The sequence below is a fragment of the Podarcis melisellensis genome, assembly GCF_964234715.1.
Source record: "Podarcis melisellensis genome assembly, chromosome: 13".
In the NCBI taxonomy this organism is placed as follows: domain Eukaryota; kingdom Metazoa; phylum Chordata; class Lepidosauria; order Squamata; family Lacertidae; genus Podarcis; species Podarcis melisellensis.
The window spans coordinates 28,682,620-28,708,967 of NC_138545.1; positions in this window are offsets into that span (position 1 = coordinate 28,682,620).

Below are 26,348 nucleotides of genomic sequence, written 5' to 3' on the forward strand. Positions count from 1 at the left end.
TTGCAGTCCATGGGACTCTCAAGAGTCTCCTCCAGCACCATAATTCAAAAGCATCAATTCTTCGGCGATCGACCTTCTATAGAACTATGGATTTGGAAGGGACCACGCAGGGTCCAGCCCCCTGCAATGCAGGAATTTTTTGCCCAGTGTGGAGCTCAGACCCACAACCCTGAGATTAAGAAGTCTCATGCTCTACCCACTGAGCTATCCCAGCTCGTTAAGTTTGTTATAGGTTCCCTTTGTGATTCTCTCATTTTAATATAACGGATTTGTTTTCTCCCGTGTTTTCATTGTCATATTTTTATAATCCCTCCCCCAGGACCATTCGGTGAAGGGGGGGGGCGTGGAACTGTACGTACAAACAAATAAATAAATAAATAGAAAACGCTACCAATAACTATGATGATCGTGATACTACTACTAAAAATAATAAATGGGGCCCAGGGGAAGGTAAATAGAAGGGCACAGAGGCAGGCATTTATGATTGTACCCAATGGAAAAGACCCTTTAAAGAAATGGGGATTAAATTAAATCCATTCAATTCAATGGAACTAGCACAGGACACAATCCTTGGTCTTGCCTGTCAGCCAGTCTGGGCCTACTGTCTGAAGTGGTTCTTTAGCTCCTTCTCCCTTCCAAGAAGCACATTCTGAGCCCAAATCCCCAAGCGTTTTCTGAAAATCCTCCACCTTCCCTTTCCCTCGAAACACATCACACATGCGGCCCTGATGGAGCACACCACTGTTGTCCATGTGGCCGCTTGCCTCGTCCTCTTTTTTTGCCGCCGGGGCCTGAGGGCTGCTTGAGTGTGCTTGCAGGCACCCTTCTGCTCTAGTGCCTTCACGTTGAGGAGATTGACGGTGATTTTCCTTGTCTTAGCACATTAGGAGCCACAGCTCACCTCCCAAGCTATCTCCAGAGAGCAGGAGCTGGCATAAGATGGCATGAAGGAAGGAAGGAAGGAAGGAAGGAAGGAAGGAAGGAAGGAAGGAAGGAAGGAAGGAGAGGTTTAGCGGAGCCCTCTCTTAAGGAAGCAAAGGACTGTTAAGCAGGAGGGAAGCAAAACAGGTTGAGAAAAGTTTCCACGCATTTTTTCCCAGTCCAAATTGTTATGTATGCATTCAGCATTCCCAGTTATGGATGCTCTTTGACTGGAAAATAAAATAAAGGGCACAATTCAGCAACAGGAAGTTTTCCGGCCCAAGACCCCACTGAAATGAATGGGAGGAGTGCTTGAAGGCAGCTCCCATTCACTTCAATGTGGGGTGTTTCGCAGAGGAGATTCCTCCCACTAGATTGTGACTTGGGTGCATGGGTTCAATTTCAAGTACTTGGCAGACTTTGGGATTTCAAATTTCAATGGCGCCCTGTGTGAGGTCAGAATTCAGTGCCTGCCCACCTCTCACCTTCCATTCTAAGTCACTGTTGTGGTACCTCCTGTGGCACACTCTCGGCTCAGTGCCCAGTGTAGGCAAACCGGTTGCGCTACCCTAAATCCACCTCTGAGGCTCACTGTCATCTAACGTCCCCGCAGACAAATCAGAAAAGGTAAGGTAAAGGTAAAGGACTCCTAGATGGTTAAGTCCAGTCAAAGGTGACTATGGGGTGTGGTGCTCATCTCACTTTTCAGGCCAAGAGAGCTGGTGTTTGTTCACAGACAGCTTTCCAGGTCGTGTGGCCAGCATGACTAAACCACTACAGGCGCACGGAGGACTGTGATGAGTGTCAAAGCGCACAGAAACCTTCCCGTCGCAACGGTACCTATTTATCTACTTGCACTGGTAGACTTTTGAATTGCTAGGTTGGCAGAAGCTGGGACAGAGGAGTGGGAGCTCACCCCATCACATGGTTTTGAACTGCTGACCTTACGATCAGCAAGCCCAAGAGGCCCAATAAAGACCAGACATAGCCAAACCTCTACAGAAGCTTTGTGCAAGCAAATTGGGACGACTGCAGAAGGAACAAGTCGTCTGCAGGACGCTCTGTCCCCAGGTGTCTTCTGCATAGCATTGCTTGAGTTCTGGGGGAATTTGATTGGCACCACTTTGATATTCTGCAATGCGAATGGCCTAGTCTGAGATCAGGCCTTTAGCGCAATCCTTTCTCCCCCCACTTCGCCCCATCAAAGAGTGTGTTGTGCACACTTGCATGCGTGAGCAAACAGGAAGGTGGTGCCCATTAGAGGAAGTCCACAGCGCAATTAGGAAACAGTTGGGTATTCATCTCCAGTTTCCTCCTTTCATCTGCCAGATCTTTTTTATGTCTTCACTTTCTTCTCTCCTCCAGCGGCTGTGCTGACTGATGAGAGGAGTGGGGGGCTGGAGAGAGAAACCCATGCTAACAAACCTCAGATACTCATCTTTAGGTAATTAGTCTTTGGAAGGCTCCCTTCTCTTCCCTCCCTTCTTTGGTCACATGGGCTTGAGGAGAGATCCAATCTTGGCTCTAAGGCAGGGGTGAGAAACCTCAGGCCCAGGGAGCCCATCAGCAGTCCTCCAGCCCTATATGGCCCTTGAGACTCCCCTCTCCCCAGGCCACACCCCTTACCAGCCTTGGTAGGCATCCTCCACAAGTGTTTCCCAGCCTGGCTGGAATGTGTCCTCTTCCTGCTTGCCTGGATAGAGAGCGCGTGAGTGTATGTAAAAACTAGCCTACTATAGGAAGGTAAAACTGCATTTGTTGCTCTGCCCCATTTTTCCATTGGCCCTGCCCACCATTTGGCCCCTGGAAGGTTACTCAGGAGGGAATTTTGGCCCTTGCACTGAAAAGTGTTCCGCACCCCTGCACTAAGATTTGGGGATGGGGGTACCCGGGCATGGCATTCTCAGTGTGTCCTTTTAACTATGAGGAAGCTGCTCTCTCATGCTGCTTTCAGCTCCATCCAAAGGAAGAATGGTGTTGCTGTTGAGGAAATTCACCCTTTAATAGGAGCAAGCCAGCAGTAAATCACACTGAGCAAGTTGGAGTTAACTCTTTATTAGCAAAGCAGGATCTGCCAAGGAGTGTCAGGTCTAATGAGAACAGCAACTCATCTCTGTCAGGTTTTGCCCAATTAAGCAGTTGCTGAGACTAAAGGTTCTCTGGCTCCCCACAGCCAGCTATGTCTCCTCTTTTCCAGGGATTTCCCCCAAGCAATTAGAAACTGTGCCTGTGCCTGTCTTTGCTCCTCCCACTTCCTGCTTCTCCTGGTTCTAGAAGGCCAATGGAGAGGGGAGCTTGTTGGAGCAGGAATTGGAGACAACCACACCTCTTCACAAGCCTGACCCACCCCTGCTTCTTGGCCTCCCTCCTCTCTTGCTTCAGCTTCTGCCTCTGATCCTGGACTGCTCTCCGCCACCAACTCTCCCAGCTCACTAAGACCTGTTACCTCTTCAGCTTCCGGCAATTCCTCTCCCCGTCTTCTCCCTCTGATCACTCATCATTGTCCCACCACCAACCCCCAGGCTCTGAGTCTTCTTCCCTTGGTGGTTCCCTACCTGGTTTCTTCCACCACTCCTTTGCAGCCAACCAGTCCATAATGCCCTTTGACAAGGTCCTGGCAAATGACTTTGCCACCTTCTGTAGCCATCATCCTTAACTTTTGTTCCACTGAGGACCAGATCCCATTTTGGTTTCCTGGTACTATGCAGGTAGCCACTCTTTACAAGTGATAGCCATCATGCCACAGGATGATCGAAAGACTGTTAAAACTCACCTGCTGAGAAGGCCACTGTGTACTCCCTAATTCTTATCACAGTCCCTGTAAAAAAAAGATAGATGTATATTTTGCATGCCAGGCCTCCACTCTGGGAGATGCGAAGTACCGGTAGTCATGAAAAGATTCAGTCTCTGGGCATGTGCAGAAGAACCAGAACCAGTTTGGTCAAATCTGGGTGATTATGCCACAGTCCAGGAGTCTTGATTTTCTGGCACACAGAAGACCAAGCTCCATAGATATATGTCTTTTGTTTGGTTGTGGCTGTGTTACAAATAGAGCCATAGCTAACCTCACTTCCTCTGTGATGTTCCTCCATTCTTGCTGTGTGGCAGAGCAGCTGTGGGGTGGGGGAGAGTCTTGGGCGGTGGGGGGTGAAGGGGGTGAAGTGAAGAGAGAGGAGGAGGGAGATGTTTGGTAGTAGCGCCAGATGGAACAGCCTCAATGCTGCCGTATTTCTGGGAGGTGAAGGTAAGAGACAGATCACAGTGACAAAGTGTGTAATGGACTCATTGCACAGAAGGGGGGGAAAGCAAAAAGTCAGTAGAGATGTGGGGTGCAGGATGGGGAGCCTCGCCCCTCAATTTTCCACACCACCCATAACCAACATGCGCGTGCACACACACACACACATGCACACAGATGCTCAGATTCCTCCAGTGAATAAAAGAGCTTCCTATTTAGGCATCCCTGCGGGGGTGCAATTCATTAATACCCCTCCCTTCCCCCCACCTGCCCCCCCACATTCCCCCATCGATGCAGATGTTTCTAATGGGGCACCGGCGTATTAATAAGCCACCGTTCCCACTCCATCACCCCAGAGCATCTTAACGATAGACAGCCGGGGCTGCGCAAAGGGGATCTGGCTACCAGCCAAACTGGCGAGCTGCTGGGGGAGGGAGGGATTTATGGTGGTGTCAAAGCACGGTTGGTCTGTTGATGGTAGAGGGTGGGTGGGGGGATATGACTGGGAATCACAGCAGCTGGGTTCCATTCCCATCTGTATATTTCGATATCTGATAAGCCATTCCTTGCCTCCGTGAGCTTAGTGAGACAGTAGCTCAAGTTTCCTTTCTCTTCCGTCCAGGGCACCCCCTAGCCTAGCTCTGCTACTGACTTCCGTTAACACCTTGCTCACATCACTTCCCTCCCCTCATCTTCCCCATCCTCCCTTCTTTCTGTCTCTATTGCACTTTGGGATCACCGTTGGAGGCAAATACCGATGACCATTCACTGGGCAATTCAATGGACTCCCCATGAGCTTGGAACCGCCAGTTGTAAGCTGTGTACCATCTTGTCAAGTGATAAAGAACGGTAGCCCAACCTAGATGGGAGAGCCAGTGTGGTGTAGTGGTTAAGAGCGGTAGTCTCGTAATCTGGGGAACCGGGTTCACGTCTCTGCTCCTCCACATGCAGCTGCTGGGTGACCTTGGGCCAGTCACACTTCTCTGAAGTCTCTCAGCCCCACTCACCTCACAGAGTGTTTGTTGAGGGGGAGGAAGGGAAAGGAGAATGTTAGCCGCTTTGAGACTCCTTAAAGGGAGTGAAAGGCGGGATATCAAATCCAAACTCTTCTTCTTCTCTTCTTCTAGATTTCTGACCAGGTTATACAATAAAGAATTCTTCTCTCATCAGGTCTGGCTCCAGAGTTTCATGGATTTTTCTTTCTGTGGCATGAAGGGAGAGGGCACTGCACAGAAAAGCTTCCAAGTCTGTTGTCTCCTGCTTGGGCTGTCTTGACAGCACCCAGGATCTATGGCCTGATGGTAGGAAAAAGCCCTGACTTCCATCAGTATCTCACTTCTGCTGAGTTTTTCAACCATGTGCAAATGTGGTGGCGTTCGTCCAATTAGCTTGTTGCCGAAAAAGCAAGATGGTGTCCTTTGGTCGATAGGTAGCCCTAATTGTAAGGGACGCGGGTGGCACTGTGGGTTAAACCACAGAGCCTAGGACTTGCTGATCAGAAGGTCGGCGGTTCGAATCCCCGCGATGGGGTGAGCTCCCATTGCACGGTCCCTGCTCCTGCCAACCTAGCAGTTCAAAAGCACGTCAAAGTACAAGTAGATAAATAGGTACCACTCTGGTGGGAAGGTAAACGGTGTTTCCATGCGCTGCTCTGGCTCACCAGAAGCAGCTTAGTCATGCTGGCCACATGACCCAGAAGCTGTATGCCAGCTCCCTCAGCCAATAAAGCGAGATGAGCGCCGCAACCCCAGAGTCGGTCACGACTGGACCTAATGGTCAGGGTTACCTTTAAACCCGCCACTGGCATGCCACCCCCAGGAAACTGCCAGGGTGAGAATACACCTGGCTCACTATTGCCTACTCTGATTGGCAGCGACTCCCTAGGATTTCAGACGGGGGGGGGGGGACTCTCCCTGCCCTACCAAGGGCTGCTGTGGATTGAACCTGGGGCTTTTTCTCCATGCAGAAAGTTGGGCGCTGTGCCACTGAGCTACAGTACTTCCAGCAAAGGGCATTTGCACAGCATCACGGTGAAGAATCCTGCCCCGGTGTCATCGCTAGAGCCCAGATTGTATGTCTCTTTCTCTTTCCCCCCTCCCTGACGAAGGCAATGTTGGTGGCTGCTACGATGCATCTTCCTCCCCCTTGTTTTCTCCTCGCTAATTTTGTTTGTCTGTCTCAATTTCGCTGCTGTCGCTCTCTGGCTTGATCTCTATTTCCCCGGCACTCTCTATAGCCAGAGCCATTCAGATGTTTTTGTCCCTGCTTCCCAGCTGTGCCAGGCCAATACAGCTGCTGGTCTCCTTGTCCATCTCCCGACACCCCCTTCCCCTTCTGTGCCTCCCCCTGGCTTTCACCCTTTGCCTCTTTGCAAGAGATGTTTCCTGATTTTTCCTGTGTTTTTAATACGTAAATACCCGTTTTTCCTTATACAAGCCCAGAGTATTAGATCTCAAATAACAGGCCATGCTGGACAGCAGCCTGGGAAGGACACAGGAGGCACCAAAGAGCCAAGTTTTCCGTCCAATGGCATTTCTGCAATCAAGTGTCCTTTCAGTCTCTCAGCCAATCAAGTGGTTCCCTGGGGACAGTGGGGAAGAAAATATTTCTGCTTCTTTTTGGCTAAGCAACTCTACCAGGGAAGTTAGAATTCAGCATTTTTGCTATTATTTTTAAGTCTCAATTTCTGCAACCACAAAATTCTAATTCAGCAATTAAGATATATTGCACACAATGGGCATATTTGCAAAGAGAGAGAGGGAGGGAGTGAGAGAAACAGGATATATTTGACGAAGACCTTATCTTTCCATCCACACTAAAGGCTGGAAGCTCAGGGAAACGCTCACATTCAAAAAGACCATGTTCTCAGCCCCCACTTGACTGGTGGGATCTCTGGGAAAAGCCTATTCCCTAGATCTTAACAGATGATGGCAGAGGTCAGGTGGAAAGAGGAGTTCCCTAGGCAAGGTTTCCCCAAACTTGGGTCTCCAGCTGTTTTGGGACTATAACTCCCATCATCCCTAGCTAGAAGGACCAATGGTCAGGGATGATGGGAACTGTAGTCTAAAAACAGCTGGAGACCCAAGTTTGGGAAACCTTGAACTAGATGATGTAGACCCTTGGCCATGCTGGCTGGGCTGATAGGAATTGTAGTCCAACAGAATTTGGAGGGCACCATGATGTCTACCCCTCCCAAAGGCTTAGCTGGATTGTGCACTAAGAAAACTTCTGCTCCTGTGGAAACTCTCTCTTCCAAGTTGACAATTATACATGTCAGGCTCTTCCCGCCACTGCTTTTTCCAGGGGGTGGCAAGGTGGGGCTCTGGTGAGCTGGGGCCCAAAGGCCAACGAGGATCCCACTGAGAAAGCTGGAAGGCGTCTGGTAAAACCTTCAAGCAAAGGCACAGCCTCCTCTTGGATTTTCCTTTATTCCTCCTTAGGCTTCCCCTTAATTGTCTTGCTATTCTAACCATGTTGGTGATATCTTATGCCACACATTTGGTGCATACTTCATTTGGTAAATTGAGGCGAGGGGATCTCTCTAAACTTAGGATTTTTAGTATGGATGCGGATATTATTCTAGATGAATGGTGCAATATAAAGGAGTGGCCTCATGCAGATGTTCTAAGTGATTTGAGAAAAATCTATGCCCTGGCAGATAGTTGGAACGTGCCTTTTATTTAAAGGGGGAATGGCAGAATTTGGCACATCAATAGGCTTGTTTGCATAAGTGATCTGGGCTAAAGATTGAGGTGTGATCACCATTGTGATCATTCGGGGCTCCCAAAGCTTTGGATTCAAACCTGGCTCCTTCAAGGGACTATCTAGTGTCAGACCATAGCTATCAACGTTTTCCCTTTTTTAAGGGAAATTCCCTTATTCCAAATAGGATTCCTCACAAGAAAAGGGAAAAGTTGACAGCTATGTGTCAGACTGGTTCTTCTGTTGTGGCCAGGCTCTGAGCCAACAAGACACTAGATTTCCAACAGGTAGCAGGCTCTGGAGTGATGTCATCTGTTGGAGTTCCAGAGTGATTTATGAACCCTCCTTGCCCTGGGAAGTGAATGAGGTGACAGCGAGGCTTTCAAGTTACGTTTGTGGCAGATAAGACACAGAGAAAGCCATTGAGTGAGGAAAGTAATCAAGCAGAGGTTGAAGACACCTCTCTTACTCTTTAACGGAGTCCTTCCTTCACATTAATTGTTCAAAATGGTCATACTTTTTTGCAAGACGGTTCACGTTTCTAATTAAAAAGCTTAAGGCTGCATTTCAGCTGGCTGAAGATCCTTTGTCAAAGCTCAGTATGTGGACATAATGCACCAAAGAGCCAATGCAGTCAGAAGAAAGGGCCACTGACTTCTATGGGCCTTGCTGCCCAGGAAATTATGCTGCAGCTATGCTCACACAAACAAATAGGGTATTATTCTATGAAGTGCTGCTCATTGAGGCACATCTATATCTATCTATCTATCTATCTATCTATCTATCTATCTATCTATCTATCATCTATCTATCTATCATCTATCTAATTATTTTTGATTTTCCTTGTGGCATGGCTATGGCAGTGCCGGATTTACGTATAAGCTAAACAAGCTATAGCTTAGGGCCCCGCTTTCTTGTGGTCCCCCCAAAAAATTAAAGGAAAAAAACCTGGATGTACATTTCCAAAATATAAGATAAAAAACAAATAAAATAAAACCTACATACAGCAACAGTGTTTTGTGTTGTGTAGGCTCCTATGATGTAAGTCATGGGCCCCGCCTGCTAGCCTGCTCCCTAAAATATCACTGGTTTGCTCATTTCTATATATAGGGTGCCTGCATGGACTGGTTGCATGGCAACATGTGCAAATGGCTTTAGATACCTACTAAGTCCATAAATTACCATATAGCATATATTCAACACAAAAAACAGCGACAATTTGTTGTTGACAAAGGACAGCTGGACATATAAAACGCCCATTACCTTCAGTAGCTTAGGGCCTCATCAGACATATATCCGGCCCCTGGGCTATGGGGAGTGTCATGTTAAACTCTACAGAGTACTACGAAATGTCTGGGGCAGGAGGGGCTTCTGCCTCAGGTAGCAAAGAGTCCTAGGCTGATCCTGGGATACCACTCCAATTCACTGAGCACTCCTTCATATTTGCTTACACACAGCTTGCATGTATTGCATCCAGTATTTATTGAGGATTCACTCTGATTTGTTTGCGGAGAGGTTATACGACAATGAGCATTTATCCTACAATGCCTGTCACTCTCCTAACTGCAAAAAGTCAATTCCTTTCTTCTTTTTTGCTCTTGTTTTTGAGCTATTTGTCATGCTAGGACAATAGAGCACTTCAAGCCACTTTAATGGCACAAATCTAAATGTCCCGGTATGCGTACAATACCGACAGTTTGGAGGTGCTTCCTTTTTGCTACATCATCCCTAGCTAGAAGGACCAATGGTCAGGGATGATGGGAACTGTAGTCTAAAAACAGCTGGAGACCCAAGTTTGGGAAACCTTGAACTAGATGATGTAGAATCACAAGTTCCACCACTCTGACCCTTGGCCATGCTGGCTGGGCTGATAGGAATTGTAGTCCAACAGAATTTGGAGGGCACCATGATGTCTACCACTCCCAAAGCCTTAGCTGGATTGTGCACTAAGAAAACTTTTTGCTACAAGTTCTGATTTACGGCCTTGGCCTGGAGTGAAGCTGGACACTTCTGCCCTCTTAAGAAGCAGAGGATCCTGCTGAGGGTGTCTCCTCAGGGCAGGGATTTTGGGTAGGAGCAGCCCATTGGAACTGGTAGAGAAAGAAGGCAGGTTGCAGCTGGCTGAGGGAAGACTGAAGCAGGTGGGGGCAGTGAACCAGCTTCCACTGGGTAAGAGAAAGGAGGTGTCTTGCTCCACCTTTTGGAACTTCTTTCAAGTTCAAAAGCCCAACGTCTCAAAGAACCTGGGAAAGACTTCTGCCTGAAAACCCGGTGAACCCTTTTTTGGAGCGATGAACTAATGTTCTGATTTGGTACAAGGCAGCTTGCTACGTTCCTGAGTAAAGAACTTGTGTGGATCCTGAACCTTATGCTGTGCCGAGCCTTTCATGAAGCCAATGCGTGGCCTGAACTCCAAACCCCCTGCGGCAGAAGCTCCAATAACAATCTCGAACCAGAATCTCGGCTTAGCAGGTCTCGTGGCTCCAGGATCCTCTGGATCTGCAACCTGTGTGTGGATTGCTTGGGGGATCTGTCTGAGACGGAGGATGACCATGACTCCAAACCTAGGATGGGCGTCTCAGACCTGACAGCTGAAGACCCTGATCTCCTCCCCTCCACACTCACACTGTACGAGGTAGTTCTCTCTCCTAGAGGCTCACACTGGAAAAGGCAGAGGACAAGACACAAAGTCATTGAATGGCGCCACAATGCATGGCTTTACATTTTTAATCCCTTGCAACCTTCTTGCTTGTGAGGTCTCTGAGCAGTCATCATGCCTTATATTGGGGTTCCAAGGGCTCGGCCTGTTGGATCAACTTAGGGCTTTCCCAGGAGCTCTCCAAGGTCCTGCAAAGCTTTTTCTGGAGACTGCTCCTGCTATCTGGAACTGTTTAAGCAAAAGCAGTGGTATACTGGTAAAAGCTGTGTGTGTGTGTGTGTGTGTGTGTGTGTGTGTGTGTGTGTAATTATAATGAATCCTCCTGCCCCACTCACTGTAAAAATACTAGTCTACTTTGCAGGACTGGTGTAAAAATGATAAAGACTGTCAGGCCTAACGAGCTCATTAGCTCTTCCCCTGTAGGACTTACCGCATCAATCTGTCCTCTCCAGGGCTTTCCCCAAGCAATTGGAAACTGTGCCTGTGTGTAGTTTGCCGCTGCTCCACCCGTTTCAGCCCTCTTCTGGTTCTGGGAGACAGGGGGGCAGAGGGAAGCTTGTCGCAGCAGGAGGGGGAGACACCTGTGACTCTTCACCAGCCTGGCTCATCTCTGCCTCTTGGCCTTCCTCCTCCCACTAGCCTGCTTCCTGCCCCCAACTTCTCTCTGATGCAGACTCTCTGTTACCTCTTCAGCTTCTGACACTTCCTCTTCCTAGTCCTCTCCCTCTGCCCACTCATTTTTGTCCCACCACCTCTCCCTGGGCTCTGACTCTTCTTCCCTTGGGTGTTCCCCAGCTGGTTCCTCCCACCATTCCTCTGTGTCCGACCAGTCCATGACAGGCTGGGATCTAAGATGGGCCTGAGCCCCTCTTGGAGCACAGAAGCACCATAACATCAGAAGAGCCCTGCTGGACCAGCCAACGGCCCATCTAGTCCAATACCCTGTTCTCATTGTAGCCAACCAGATGCCTAAGGGAAGCCCCTTAGCAGGACCTGAATGTAACAGCCCTCTCTCTACCTGTGAGTCCCAGAATCTGCCATTCAGGGTCATGGTGCCTCTGACAGAGAAGGTAGAAGATCACCCCAAGTGCCACACAGTACGACAACGTTGGGGGAATCTGTGGCCCTCCAGATGTTGTTGGACTTCAGCTCCCATCAACCCCTTGCAGCATGGCCAACTATCAGGGATGATGGGAGTAGCAGTCCAGCTGTATCTGGAAAGCCACTGGCTTCCTGGCCCTGCAGTACAAAGCCTCTTTATTGGCCAGGCTTGAAGTGTGGAGAAGCTTGCTGGCCTCCTGCTCTTGCCAAGTCCAACACAGCAGGGCCTCCTGTCTGCTGTACTCCAGGCCTCAGCTCTCAGCTTCATCATCTGACACCAGCCCCCTGCCCCCCAAGTCTAGAAAACTCCAGCCCCAGGCCTGGATTCATGACCCCAGCCTGGCCCAGAAATCTCATTTCTCCCTTTCCCCCATTTTCAGTCCATCTCAAGAGCAGCCTAATTCTTGCAATGACGACAACCAAAGGGTGGGGTGTAGGAGGGAGCAGCAGAACCTCATACATTTGCAACCCGGAATGGAAGCGACATCTTTTAAACATGTTATGCAAATCTCCCTGTTTTACATAATTAATTCTGATTGCAAAAATAAAAAAAGGGGAGATGCTGCTGCTGGGGTGGGTCTGGGGGGTATGAGTGGGAGATCGGTGGTGGTGGTGAGGGCACGGTTGTTGTTGTTTTTTGCCTTGCCCTCCCACAACACGAGGGGTGAGAGCGATAGGAGAGCGCGAGATGATATCCTCCAGCACAGCAGCCGAACTGGGGAAAAGGGTAGGTTTTTGCAGCCCAAATGCATGCTTGGCACCCACACCACCACAGTATGTCATGGATTAACAAGAGCTCTTTTGGCACTCGCCAGAGCCAGTCTGCAGGGAGAGAGAACAAGTGCTAAAAAAACCCACCTACCCCCCCTCCCATTGCCCAGATGGTGTCGGCTTAGTCCCATTTCGAAGGACGTTGTGCAATTGAGCTGGCACTGCCAGTTTCAGAAAATGCTGGAGCTGGGGAGGGCTGGTGTGTGTGTGTGTGTGTGTGTGTGTGTGATGACCCCATTTTCCATGGCAGCACTGCCAGATCGTGGCTGGTCCCTTTTCCCTCAGCTGCCCCCATGGGATGGGCAATAACCCCTCTCTTCTTTGTGCCTTTTGCTCCAGGCCCTCGCAATCCACACCTCCCCTTTCTTTCTCTTTTGCTAAACCCAGGCAGCAGCGCCGTATGGAATATTACAGAGCTGGCTGCCTGCCACAACATTTGGCACAGAGAGGAAATGGTGCCATCTATCTATCTATCTATCTATCTATCTATCTATCTATCTATCTGATCCCTTTTACTCCTTATTAATTTGCACTTTCCACTTTACCTCTCTTATCTCCCTGGCAGTCTTCTGCGTGAAGGGTTATTGTTATTTCTTCTCTTTTATTGTTTCCCCTGCCCATCTTTCTAGGCAAGGCTGGAAACCCATGGTGGAATACAGCTTTGTGGACTGGAGACAGAGCCAGCATAAGGTACTGGTTAAAAGCACACACTATGAGCCAGGAATCTCTAGTTTAAAACAAGCTATCTTACTAAAGGGCATCCACATATTGTTTTGAAATGTCTGGGACATCAGATGATGGAAGAAAGATCTTCAGAAGATCTGGAGGAGCCACCAAGAGTGCTTTTATGTCTGCAAATGCCCTAATTCATACTGCACTGACTAGTTATGTGGCATGATCCAATGAGCAAGGAGTTGGATCTGTGTCCTGATCTATGCAAGGATTTCTTCTGCTAATTCAGCATGTTGCGCAAGAAGAACTCTGCTAGATCACACCAAAGGCTCTGCTGGATCAGGCTGAGTCCTACACCCTCAGCATCACCGTATGCAACCTCTAGTTCTCAATGAGTTGATAGACCTGTGCTTGGACCATACCATTTCAGCCTTCAGGTTGAGGGTTCGCACAACTGAATGTTCTTCCCTCCAAATATTTCCACATTCATAGTAATCTGGCATGCCAAGGAAGAGGCTAGGCAATAATCATTCTCCTGGACACCTAGCTTTCACTGTGCAGAGATGCTTTATTTACATCTGATATTGAGAAGCATTCAGTTATGTGAAACCCCACCCGCTGTATGAAGTGGCACAGCCCAGTTGCAATGGGTGCACAGTCTGGTGATGGGTATTCCAGATACCACTGTTGTTCAACTCCACCACCGAAAGTAAGATACAGTTCTCCTGGGTGCAATATTTGGATGCAGCTTTTCTTGAAGGCCCAAGTTCAGGGACAGAGGAAGAAGAAGAAGAGGAGGAGAGGAAGACGAGGCTCCATTGCAGAAGAATAAAATGGTGGGTGCAGTCTTGCTTGGCGTCACCCAAAATAGGTGCTCTGTGGGTCACAGAGTGTATGGGACCATTTCACACTTTATGTTGCCATGTTTCAGGGACTGGGCAGAGGAGGAATGGTGGAGACCACCCTCCCCAGCCTGACCCTTCCAGAGAAGGAGGAGACAGAACAGAATTACAACAGAAGTTTGAGGGAGATCAAAGCTCAGAGGCAGATGAAGGGAAAAGCTGGGAAATGATGGGTGATGAGAAAGAAGCACCACTAGAGGGGTAACAGCTGATGGACACAGGGTCTTTAGAAAGCATTCCAGAACCCTCCTCTCTCAGAACCTGGCAAGCCTTAAAAGTAAGAAAGCAAAGAGCTCAGAGGTAGAGGGCACCCGTCGTGATGACGCATGAAGGGAGAGAGGGAGGAGGTGGAGACTCACTTGGCAAAGCCATTATTCCAAGAGGCTGAATTTCCAAGCCTCTCTCTTTTAATATTGAATAAAAAGCAGTTGGTAAGAAATTTTCATTGTCTTATCTGTTCCTGGCAACCTGCCGTGGGAGTTGGATTCTCTGCCGCCTGACACCATGAAACCTGAATTTACCACCCAATGTAAACGTTCCAAATCAAGCTCTTGAACAAATGAAGGATGCCTGTATGCTGACCTGCACATCACTACATGTCATTAAATAATGGTGCACAGGGAGATTGAAGCATGCACTAGAATTTATCAGCAGGTGTGATTCTATTCTCAGTCAGGAATAGTGATGGGCAAACTCCCCTCCACTTGATTTAGAATCAGGTCAGCAATTAAGTTTACTATCAGAAAATTGATGAGGAAAGTGCCCCCCCACACTATTATTATAATTTTTTACTGAGTTCACTAACTAGCCTGCAATACTTTGCACACAAGTGTTCTCACAATGCTGCTCGGGAACTTTAGTGCAGGGCCAGGGGAACTGTAGCTTCTAGCACAGCCATGATGGAGACCCACTTGTAAATTCAACTGCCTTCCTCCCAAAGCCAAAATAACCTGGGAAGAAGAGAACGTTTTAGATCTTGTTGTGGGATACCAGCCACATTCATCATTTGCCAGAAGAAGAACTGACTCGGATAGAGAAGTTGCCCAGGAAGTGAAAGAGAGCTGGTGTGTAGTGACTAGAGTATCTGACTAGGACCTGAGAGATCAGCACTCAAATTCCCACTCAGCCAGCGTGGTGTAGTGGGTTAAGGGCGGTGGACTCGTAATTTGGTGAACCGGGTTCGCTTCCCCGCTCCTCCACATGCAGCTGCTGGGTGACCTTGGGCTAGTCACACTTCTCTGAAGTCTCTCAGCCTCACTCACCTCACAGAGTGTTTGTTGTGGGGGAGGAAGGGAAAGGATATTGTTAGCCGCTTTGAGACTCCTTCAAGTACTGATAAAGTGGGATATCAAATCCAAACTCTTCTTCTTCTTCTCAGCCATGTAGCTCGTTGGGCTTCCAATAACTTTTGCACATGGTCCTATAAAGTAGCCAGCTTTGAGTGTGACTGGCTCTCTGATGGCACATGAGCAAAATCTCATTTTTCTTTCCAAGCCGGAGAAGAACTTTTTAATGGGTGGGGAACTGGCACTGAATTCAGAATGCAGCCTGCTGTTACAAATTGGAAAAATGCGTTCAAATGGTTATAAGAACGTAGCCCTGCTTTTTTCTCCCCCGGAAAGAACGTGTATTCCTACCAGAGTTGTACCCATGTACTGGAATCCGGCTTAATGCTGGGTATGCAGGCCATCCACGCAACTGTACTCGCATAGAATGAATGTGCATACAGTTTGTGAAACTATATACTTTGTGAAACAATGAAAACACTGTTATACTTTAGGTAACCCTGCAGCACCCTGGAAAATGACTGGAGTGCAACACTTTTTTGTCCCCGAGGAGCTGCCCTAGGAGACACTGAGGAGGAATTTTGGTGAGGTAATTCTGAAGGCGAGGGAGTTTTGAGAGAGGGAAAAGACGGCGAAATCATAGGGAGAGTGAGTAAAAAAAGCACCATCTAGAGAAGACAGTGGAGAAAAGAAGCTTTTTTTCCACACACACACTCAAGAAATAAAAAATTATCCAGCAGAAGTGAAGGAATAACAAAGGCTGATGCCTACAGTTGCATTCTAAACTAGGCCTGTATATCAGCAGATAAATGATTTATTGGACTTCCAGTGCTCCCCCCCTTACTTTTGTTTGTTGATTTGTTTACAGATTTACCTTAAATGGAATATTTATCTGAATTTCCCTCTAATACTTCCTCCCCACTCCCTTCCCCCACTTTGTAAAATAAATCCTTTCCGGAGGGGTATTTATTTATTTACTACATTAAATTCTGCCCTTCCTCCCAAAGGAAGCCAGGGCAGCAAACACTAAAAGCAGCAATACAACACAATTTAAAATAAAATAAAAACATACTAAAGACATCTGAAAATAATTCAAATAATGTGTGACATTTTAATGTATTTTTATTCTTTGTTGGAAGCCGCCCAGAGTGGCTGGGGAAACCCAGCCAGATGGGCGGGGTACTACTACTACTACTACTACTACTACTACTAATAATAATAATAATAATAAACATACTAAAGACATCTGAAAATAATTCAAACCTTTAAGAAAAACTAAAATCATTTCAAAACATCTGCATACACTCACATCTGATAATTTCCAGGTTGTTGGGAACAGTACTTTTCAGCCATCAAACACCGGGGTGGACAGGAGGAAGGTTTTTCTATTCTTCCTGAATGTTAGTGATAGGGGAGGCAGACACTCGATTCAGCAGGAAGGGTATTCCACAAGCAAGGAATCACCACCAAGAAGGCCCTGTCATGCGTTAGGACAGCACCCAGAGGTGGCTGCACCATCAGGGTCCAAGATAGCTTACATTGTGGGAGGAAATTTGAGTTGCACACCACTTTGGTCTCTCAAGCTGTTACTCATGCCTTGAAGTGGGTAGCCATGAACCATGTTAAATAGGTTGTGGGAAAGAAAGGAGTGAGTAAAGAGTAGCAAATGTATTATGGCATAAAACTGGGTCTCGCTACCTCGTTCCTTAGGACACCATGGTGTCCTCAGGCACTCATTCCTCTTTGCATCTGTCAAGGCCAACTGCCCCTCTAAATATTTATAAAAATTGATTTTTAGTTGCTTTTTAAAATAAGTTCTTTGTTCTGAGAGTGGGTTGTCATCTGCTTTTTTTTTGTCTGTTTTTGGGTGGCATCTGAACATCACCAGTTTTCTTTTGTAAAATGGGTATTTTGTGGTGCCCACAGAGGTTCCTTCAATTTACAGATGCGCCTCTCTGGCCCCAAAACATTAAGGACCAACTGGACTACATCGAGAGTCAGTGTGGTGTAGTGGTTAAGAGCGGTGGACTCGTAATCTGGTGAACCGGGTTCGCTTCCTCACTCCTCCACATAAAGCTGCTAGGTGACCTTGGGCCAGTCACACTTCTCTGAAGTCTCTCAGCCTCACTCACCTCACAGAGTCTTTGTTGTGGGGGAGGAAGAGAAAGGAGATTGTTAGCCACTTTGAGACTCCTTAGGGTAGTGAAAGGCGGGATATCAAGTCCAAACCCCTCTTCCTCTTCTTCTTCTTCTTCTTCTTCTTCTTCTTCTTCTTCTTCTTCTTCTTCTTCTTCATACACCTAAAAGAATGTAATGTGTGACAAGGCCCCATCATGGTAATAAAGGTTGGAGACGTGGGGCAAGCCCACCCCCAGAACCGGCCTTTCTGTCAGATAGATGTTGCAGTTGACCCACGTTGGCCTAGAAAGGGCATCAGGGTGGGGCTGAACCCTGTTTCCTGGAGGTTCTCCTTCAAGGCTACTGGCTGAGCTTTGGCCAAGAGGTGGAGCCTTCCACAGAGAAGAACACTGTGGATATATAGCCTGAGAAGAAGTCACCATGGAGATGGGCCTTGGTGGAGACAGGCAATGTGGAGATGATGGCACACAACAGCCATTGCCATGGCAACAGTACATAATGATGGCAGTTGCCACAGAGACAGTACATGGCAAAAATGGGGGTAGGGGGAAGAGTGATGGGTTGTGGCCTGGGCATCACTGAAGATGAGTTGTCTTTGCAGAATTTAAGCCGAAATTGAGTTTTAATGAGGAGCTCACTCCAATTATAGTGGGAATTGGGACTTCTGGAGTTGGGGCAGGAGGTGAATGGAGATAAAGGTGAGGGAAAGTGACCCAATGTTTCAAGGTGTCTCCACTGGCAATAGCAGGACTACAGGGACACATCTCCCCATAAGCTGCTTCTGCTTTGAGGGAACGACATTTTATCAGTCCTGAAAACCGTCCTGAAAACCAAATTCCAAATTGCCCCAGTATCCAAGATATTGCTCCTTATAAGGAGGCATGGAGACAACAGTACCAAGGGCGATAGTTGCGGGACTGCCTATCGTTTGATGTAAAATGCCACAAATCCACACCATTTTGAAAAATTCACTTTTTAATTAAATAAAAAATAAAAATTCCGCCCCCCCTGCTTTGCCTTTCTGAAGCCTGTGAGCTCACCCTCTGTAGCATAACCTCCTACATGTGAATGATCATATCACGAATCATTCCCCACCTTGGCAAGGCTATCTCTAGCTGCTAGGTGTCAGGATCAGGCCCGGGCTGTAGTGGATATCTCCAAATCCAACCTAGAGCGTGTGTTCCCACCCCCCACCTCCGATCCAGAGTTCTCAAGGTCAGTTGCAAGCACTAGACATTGCACCAGACAGAAGGTATTGCTTTATTGACCAGCTAAGGGCTGGAATCCAGCCTCCTAATATTTCTATTAGTCCCACCTGGCTAACCTGGAGGCATATTGCCTAATCGACTCCAGTCCTGATGCTGTACTCTCCTGTCTCCATTCTGTGCTCAAAGAGGCATCTGAGAAGCTTCTGGGAGAGGAGCTGGAGAGCTCACCATCTTGGCTTCCGGCAATCCCAGCCATGGGGTTCCTGCAAAAGAGCCTTGTAACTCCAGGCATGGAGACAGGTCTTGCTGCCTTCCGGAAAATGGGGCGAATAATAAAATTTGGGGGTCTGCATGCTCCAAGAGTGGTTTACTAGGAAGAGCAAACATCTGTAGGCAAGCCCAGGGTGGAAAACTGCCCCAAGATACAACCTTGCGCACATGGCCATCAGAGGGGAATGGCCAGCTTCTGTAATTCAGAGATGTCCTGGTCAAATTGGGATGGTTGAAAGGTATGTGTTGGGCACTCCTGGGCCACAGACACAATCTCTCTCTCTACTCGACACCATTTGCTGTCTGCAGGAAGAAGATCTGGACAGACACTCTTGTCATTTTTTAAAAAATAGGTCCAGTCCAGAGCCTGTGTTTTTGTGATTGAATTATTATTGTTGTTATTACTACTACTACTGAGTTGTTTCCAAGCCTTATACTCCCATGTGTTACATTCAGATGATTAGCAAGAAGACGTCCACCTCGTGATTTTCAATTTTGACTTCAAAAATCTCTGCAGCTGGCACTGACAGCTGCTGGGGGGGGGAGGGAAAGTGTCCCAGTGGCCAGGCAACAAGCTTTGGATACTTCTGACTCAAGTCTTCCAAGGAATGCCTGGATGCCAGCTATCTGGATAAGGGCTGGCCCTACCATTGGGCGTTCTGCAGCCGCAGCAGATTGCAGCCAGCCAGCACTTTTGCTGTAGCAGCAGAGAGCATGTTTTCACACCTCACGTTCCTACTGCACTGTTATGCTCCCCGCTTCTTTCCAAAAGGAGGGAGGGAGGAAAGGATACAACAGGGAACGTCTAAGCTACCTTCCCACACCAAAAGCAGAAGCAGAAGAAGTGTACCTCTGAATACAAGGTGCAAACTGTAGTGGGCAGCCATCCCCATCATGTCCTGCTCGTGAGCTCCTCCAAGGTATCTGGTTGGGCTCCTGTGGGAAATAGGATGTTGGTCCAGATCAGGGATGGAGAAACATGTTGCTCTCCAGCTGCAGATCCCATCATCCCTAACCACTGGCCAGGGCCAACCCACCCATGAGGGAAGCTGGGGAAGTTGCTTTAGGTGGCAGATCAGGGACTGAGGAGCACACTGCTTGCCACTTCTGCCTTGTGCTTCACTCCTGCCACTGCGCCCTCCCTGGTGGAATGGGTGAGGGTGCAGAGGTGGCATATGGGCAAAGGTGTGGACCCAAATCTGCCAGGGGTGGCAGTGGCAGGGGGTGGAAGTGGGGCATTTTGCAAAATGCCCTGGGGTGCCTTTGCCACTGGTCATCCTGGCTGGCGTGGATGGGAGTCCAGCAATAGCTGGAAGGGGCAGGTTCTCAGGTTATTAGGAGCCTCCCAACATAAGGAAAGTCAGGAGAGCAGTGGTGTAGCATAGGGGGAGCACAGGGGCAGTTGTCCCAGCACAAAATTGTTAGTGCAAAATCTTGACACCCAGTGCTGCCTCAATACAGCTGCATGCTTCCGTATGGGCTCTGTTGAAAACGGCTTCTCCATGCAAACCAGGAAGTGACCTCTCCAGACAACAGAACAACTCTTCTTTTATTATTTCTGAGGCTGCAATCACCGGGGTGCTGCGGACGCCATTAGGTAATTGAATGTGCATGCGTACTTTGTCCGATTCTCTCCATCTCACCTGCCCCTCCACGTGGCCCTGGGTTCTGGCAATCCACGCTACACCACTGCAGGAGGGTGCTAAAGGTTAACCTTGGCTGCCTGTTCCCCAGTTCAGATCTGGAACAGAGTCCCCTGAGCAAACCTTTGGTGCTGGATATTGAAGTGCAGCAGACAGAAGATGCTGGTTTTCCAGTTTGGGTGTCTATAGACAGGTTCCTCCTGGTACTTGGGCTTGGCCAATCCAGAGGCTTCATACTGCTAGCCAATAGCCAGGGCTATTCCTTTCCTTTCCCATTTCCTTCTATGCCAGTTGGGAACTCTGAATACAGAAAAACTGTGGAATTAGGAGGTGCTGCATATGCTTTTGCAACAAATAAATAAATATTTAAAAACTGGATTTTGTAATTATGTAAAGCAGGCACTATGTTGTACTAGGGTCAGACCACACCTGGAATACTGTGTCCATTTCTGGGTTCCACAGTTATGAAGCTTATCAACAAGCTGGAACAAGTGTAGAGGAGAGCAACCAAGAAGATTAAGGGTCTGGAAACGAAGCCTTATGAGGAACAGTTGGGAGAATTGGATATGTTTAGCCTGGGAAAAAGGACACTGAGAGGAGACATGATAGCCATCTTCAAATATCTCATGGAAGAGGGAACAAGCTTGTATTTTCCTGCTCTGGGCTGTAGGACCTGATCCAATGGCATCAAGTTATGAGATTCTGACTAAACATCAGGAAGAACTTTCTGACACTAATTGCTGTTTGACAATAGAACGGTCTCCCTTGGGAGGTTGTGGCCTCTCCTTCCTTGGAGGTTTTTAAGCAGAGGTTGGATGGTCATCTGTCATGGATGCTTTAGTTGAGATTCCTCAGGGTCCCTCCCAACTCGGTGATTCTATGCTTAATTTCTTCTCTTGCTGCTTGCCATTGAAGGGAGCACATCGCCAAGCAGGCTGCTGAGGCCCACCACTGGCTTGGCAGATGTTCTTCATGCCTTTTGGAGCCTATCTTATCAACCTTGAAGGCTAGGAGACAGTGGTGGAGCAAGCCGATCGGGTGCCTGGGGTGGCACGCGTGCCTTGCGCTCAGGCGTGGGGCCAGCTGCCTGTGGGGCAGGGCCAGCTGGGGCAGGACACTCTGCGGGGCCTCCAAGAAGTCTGCTTGCCTTCTCCCACTTAGTCACCCTACAGCTGAGGGGGAAGGGGTGGGCGGACCGTTTGGGGTAGTATGGAGCCTGCACACGCCCAAGCCACTGCGTCACTGCCAGGAGAGATGCGTGGCTCGGGCGCGCTGCAGGTCCCGCGGTGAGTGCTGCCTGGCATTTTGTCTGTAGCCATCCGGCATTTTGTCACCCCCTCTCAGTGGTGACACCCGGGGTGAACCGCCCCCACCGTACACCCTTCCTCCGCTCCTGCTAGGAGCTGAGGCTTTTTCAATAAAAACGGAAAGCTGCATTCTGTGTTCGCTTCCAACTCTCCATTTCAGAGCAGTGTGGCTGCAGACAGAGAACCTTGGGAAATAATAAGGGGAGCAGGCAAGGCTGTGTGGGTGAGAGAAGGAAGTCTTCCTGCAATTACCATTGGTGGTACACATACCACAGTCACTGGGGCACCCTTCACAAACACTCACCATTATGGGAATTAATGCCTAGGGTGGGATATAGTGCTTGCCTATCTGGGACTGTATCTTTACCATCAGTATCAGAACTGTTAGCTTAACATACAAAGCACTCTGGCGTTCTTGCTCATCTGTTTATGCGGTTTATTTTTAATTTTTAAAAGCAACCCACCAAACCATCCAAAGTTAATTCTTCAGGTTGGCAGCGATCGCCAGCTTGCCAGCATGGGAGTAAACGTGAAACACCCACAAAAGAAGATGTATACAGAAGAGGGGGGAAACAGAAATAGGGTCCGGCACCTTTAAGGTGTCACTGCTATGATACCAGGCCCGGGTTGGGAAACAGCTTGCGTTATCCCATTACACATAGCTTAGCTACGAAAGGGAAGCGTAATGCATGACAATAAGGTTGGATCTCAGCAAAGTTGGAGCCGTGCCATCGGAAGAAATACATGAATAAAAGGGAGCTTTTCTCCCCACCCCTTTCCACTGGAAAGGGCTTGGTGGAGTGGGGCGGGCGGTGTGGGGGGAGAGGAGAGATTTTTGCAGCATAGACAGCTTTGATCTAGCACATGTACAAGTTTGCGGGGAGGAGAGGGTGGTGCAAATCATGTGTTCTTACAAAGTGCAAATCCGCCTCGCCTTTTCCCCCTACCGCACACCTAACCCCTTTCCTTTCCTCCCCCCCCCCCATCAAGGCCTTCTGTCTGTCTGTCTCTGAGTCTCCCTCTCCCCTGCCTGCCGTGCGAGAGGCTGTTTAAAGTTCATTTGCACACCCCTTTCCAGTCCAGTTCACACCAACATCTGACAAGCCCAAGTTTCTCATTTTCAGAGTAATCACTCCACTGCGCTAATTGCACATGCAAATATGCAAATTCGTATTAATTAATTACTATACTAATTAGTTCTGTGGTATTTGCGAGTAATAAATCATTCGATGGGAGCGAGGAAGCTGGAGACTTGCCCCATTTACACTTCGCATAAAATTTTAATAGGCGCTTGGGCTGATCCAGGACAACGGCGGCATCTTAAAGGGACAGAGGCCTTCTTCAGGGGTGGGCACTACAGATATAGATTAGATATAGATCTATCGGTAGATTTGCTCTTTGTCTAAAAGGCTAAATGCAAAACCAGCCAGCAAAGGATTTCCATTGAAAGGTTTGCAGATGACAGATGGACGGTGAGACAAACCGTAGGGCTGTAACTATCGGTAAGGAAGAAGGAGCTGGGAAAGATTTTAAACCCAAAGAAAAGAAATGCAGTCTCTCTACCACTCCTAGATCACATGAAAAGTCCACCTTCCATCTTTGAATGAGACTGAAGTTCTACTCAGCTATGGCAGCTACTAGCCATACAGAGACCAGTTCTCTGGGAAGAGTTCTTCATTTTTAAAGCCCCCCAAGTTAGAAGTGACTCCTGCCCCCGATTCCACCCCAAGGGATGCTCTTGGCATTACGATGGGCCACTGCACCTCCCGTTGCAGAAACCATCTGAGACCAGGGATAGCCAATTACATAGCTCCCTCCAAGTGCTGTTGGACTTGAAGCCCCATCAGCCTCACAGCCGATACAACTAATGCTCAGGTATGATGGGAGTCAGGAGCCCCAACAATATTTGGACAGCAGCACGTTCTCTACCTGCTCTTTAAGCCGCAAGACCTGGTCCCTGTTCTCTGTCTGTCCCGTCTCCACCTGGCCTGGGACGGAAGGATCCTGAGCAGCTGCTTCTGGAGGTGCCTAATGACCATCTAGCTGGCTGTACGTTCTGTACGATCTAGAATCACAGAATAGAATCATAGAATTGTAGACTTGGAAGGGACCCTGCAATGCAGGATTTATTTATTTTTTGCCCAACATGGGGCTCGAACCCACGACGCTGAGATTAAGAGTTCCATGCTATACCAACAACTGAGGACCTGGTCCTGGTTCCTCTGCCTGGCTCAGCTCCATCGGGCCAAGTGAGTGACTTCAGCTACAAAGGCTGCAGCTGCCAAAGGTGCCCAGAATGTTCAGGGGACTCTTTGATGTGAATGTTTTTCTCTAGCTTGCCAGTGCGTATTTATAGTAGTATTGCCATTGTTTCTTAAATGGTGGGGTTAGGGCCACGGCTGGGCCTCCATTCCCTATTCAGCTGGGCCTCAGGGCCCCATCCAGCCCATGGCCTCCTCACTTGCTTGCCCTGTCCTCTGGCTGTGCTGATGTCAACCCCAGCAACTCCCCATACTGAGCCCAAGAGGTTTTTCGTTTGCCCCACTTTCCCCCAGAAAATCTGATGTTTACCACTGAATAGTAACAAGCATCAATCAGGTTTTCTGCAGATTGATGTTTGTTCCAATTCAGCTGCAAGCCGTTGGTTTTCCCAGGGAAAGCAGCCGGGCAAATGAAAAACTTCTCCGACCAATGCCTAGACAAGAGGCAATGTGGATGAGGCCTAAAGGAGGCCAGGAGACAGATGGATTTTGGGGAGGAGAAGTGAGGAAAGAGATGTCTCCATGGGGAAAAGAACTAGAGGAGGTGCCGAAGGAAATTTTGTAAAGATAGAGTTTATATTTTTAAAATAGTAATAAAGTGGGAATAGAAAAGGAAGGGATAAGAGAAGGAAGGAGGAAAAAGTTAATGTGAAAGGTGCAGGGAGCATGGTTGAAAGGAACTGGCAGTTGGGGAAGGAAAAATGAGGTACAAGATAAATGTGGAAGAAGAAAGGAAGAAGAAATTATAGGAGATGAGAAAAAATACTTTCAGAGGCTTGTTGGGGGCGAAGGGAAAATATAAAATAAGAAGCCTTCTCTTCTCAAAGCCTCTGGATCAGCTGCTTCTGCCTAAAATGGAGTGTTGATTCACAATACCTCAAGAGCCAACGTTTGGCCTTAGCACAAGGAAAGCTGAATGATGGAACTCCTTGTCACAAGAAAATTGCTGTAGTAAAGAACTTAGCCCTTCCCAAAGATAGAGTAGCTATCAGTAGAAAGCGATGTCAGTAGCTGCTAGCTGGTTATGTGAAACTGCAACTCCATCTGCCACCATTTTGTGGCTTGTGCGTCTCAACAATTTTCAGCTCTCCCAAGTGGGCCCTGGGGGTAGAAAGTCCGAGAACCCCTGTACTATTTGAAATGCATCAATATATTTTTGGCTGTGTGTGTGTGTGTGTGTGCGCGCGCACGTGTGTGTATCTATATACTGATGATTTGTTAGTGTTATTGTGAGGTGATCTGAGTAACATTTGGAAAAGCAACATAAATAAACATTACACACACAAACACGCACATCTTGCTTCAGTTCACAGAGATGCAGGAGTGGAACAACCCCCCTATAATTCCATAAAGAATCACAGCTAGTGGTGACTTGATTTAGGGACAGACGTACTGACTGTATGTCACTCTTAACTCCTTGACAGGCCATCACAACTGTGGCAACCAGTTCTGGAAGATGGAACATTACAGACATGTATTTTATGAAGCGCTATCTTTTCTTTGTCCTGAAACTACTGGCAATCAGCTTCACTGGACATCATATTCTAACCTCCCTGTCATCTTAGGATAAAACTTGATGATAAGCTAAGTACAGTATAGTTCTTAGAGCATACTAGCAGCCTCATACATTATAGTTCATCGTATTCTTTTCAGCGCCTGCTGAAGACATTCTTATTTAGACAAGGCTTCCCAGATGTTTAGAAAGTATGCCTGAGTTTTAGTTTTGGTCTCTTCTATTTAGGGTTTAACTTTCTATATGTTTTTAAATTACAGTTGTAAATCTTTTAGTGATAATTTTCCTGATTTATCTTTTTTTTAGTTTTTTCCCTACAATCAAGCTGCCTAAATTTTAAGAAATAAAAGAAATAAAATACCTGGTGCTACTGAGGAACTAGTTTTGGCATTAGTGGTTAAATCAGTGCAGTTTGAAAGGTGCGGTCTGCCATCTTGATTCAAAATGGCGTCCAATTGTATCCAAACACAGACGGAAACCTGCTCCTTGACCTCAGGAACCATCCCGCAAAATTTGGTAAGAATAAGTGCAGTGTTGGAAGGTTCATGCCATCATCTGGATTCAAAATGGCATCCAATGGAACCCAACAATTGTATAATAGCCAACACAGTCTAACCTCCCCATAAACTTTGATCTGCAAACAATTCAAAATGAATTTTCAATAAAGAAGTTGTCCGGAAGTTATAGTGGGATTCTGTGTATGTTTAGATGGCTGACAATGCCCCTGCTGGGTTGGTTTGCCTTCTTTCGGGACC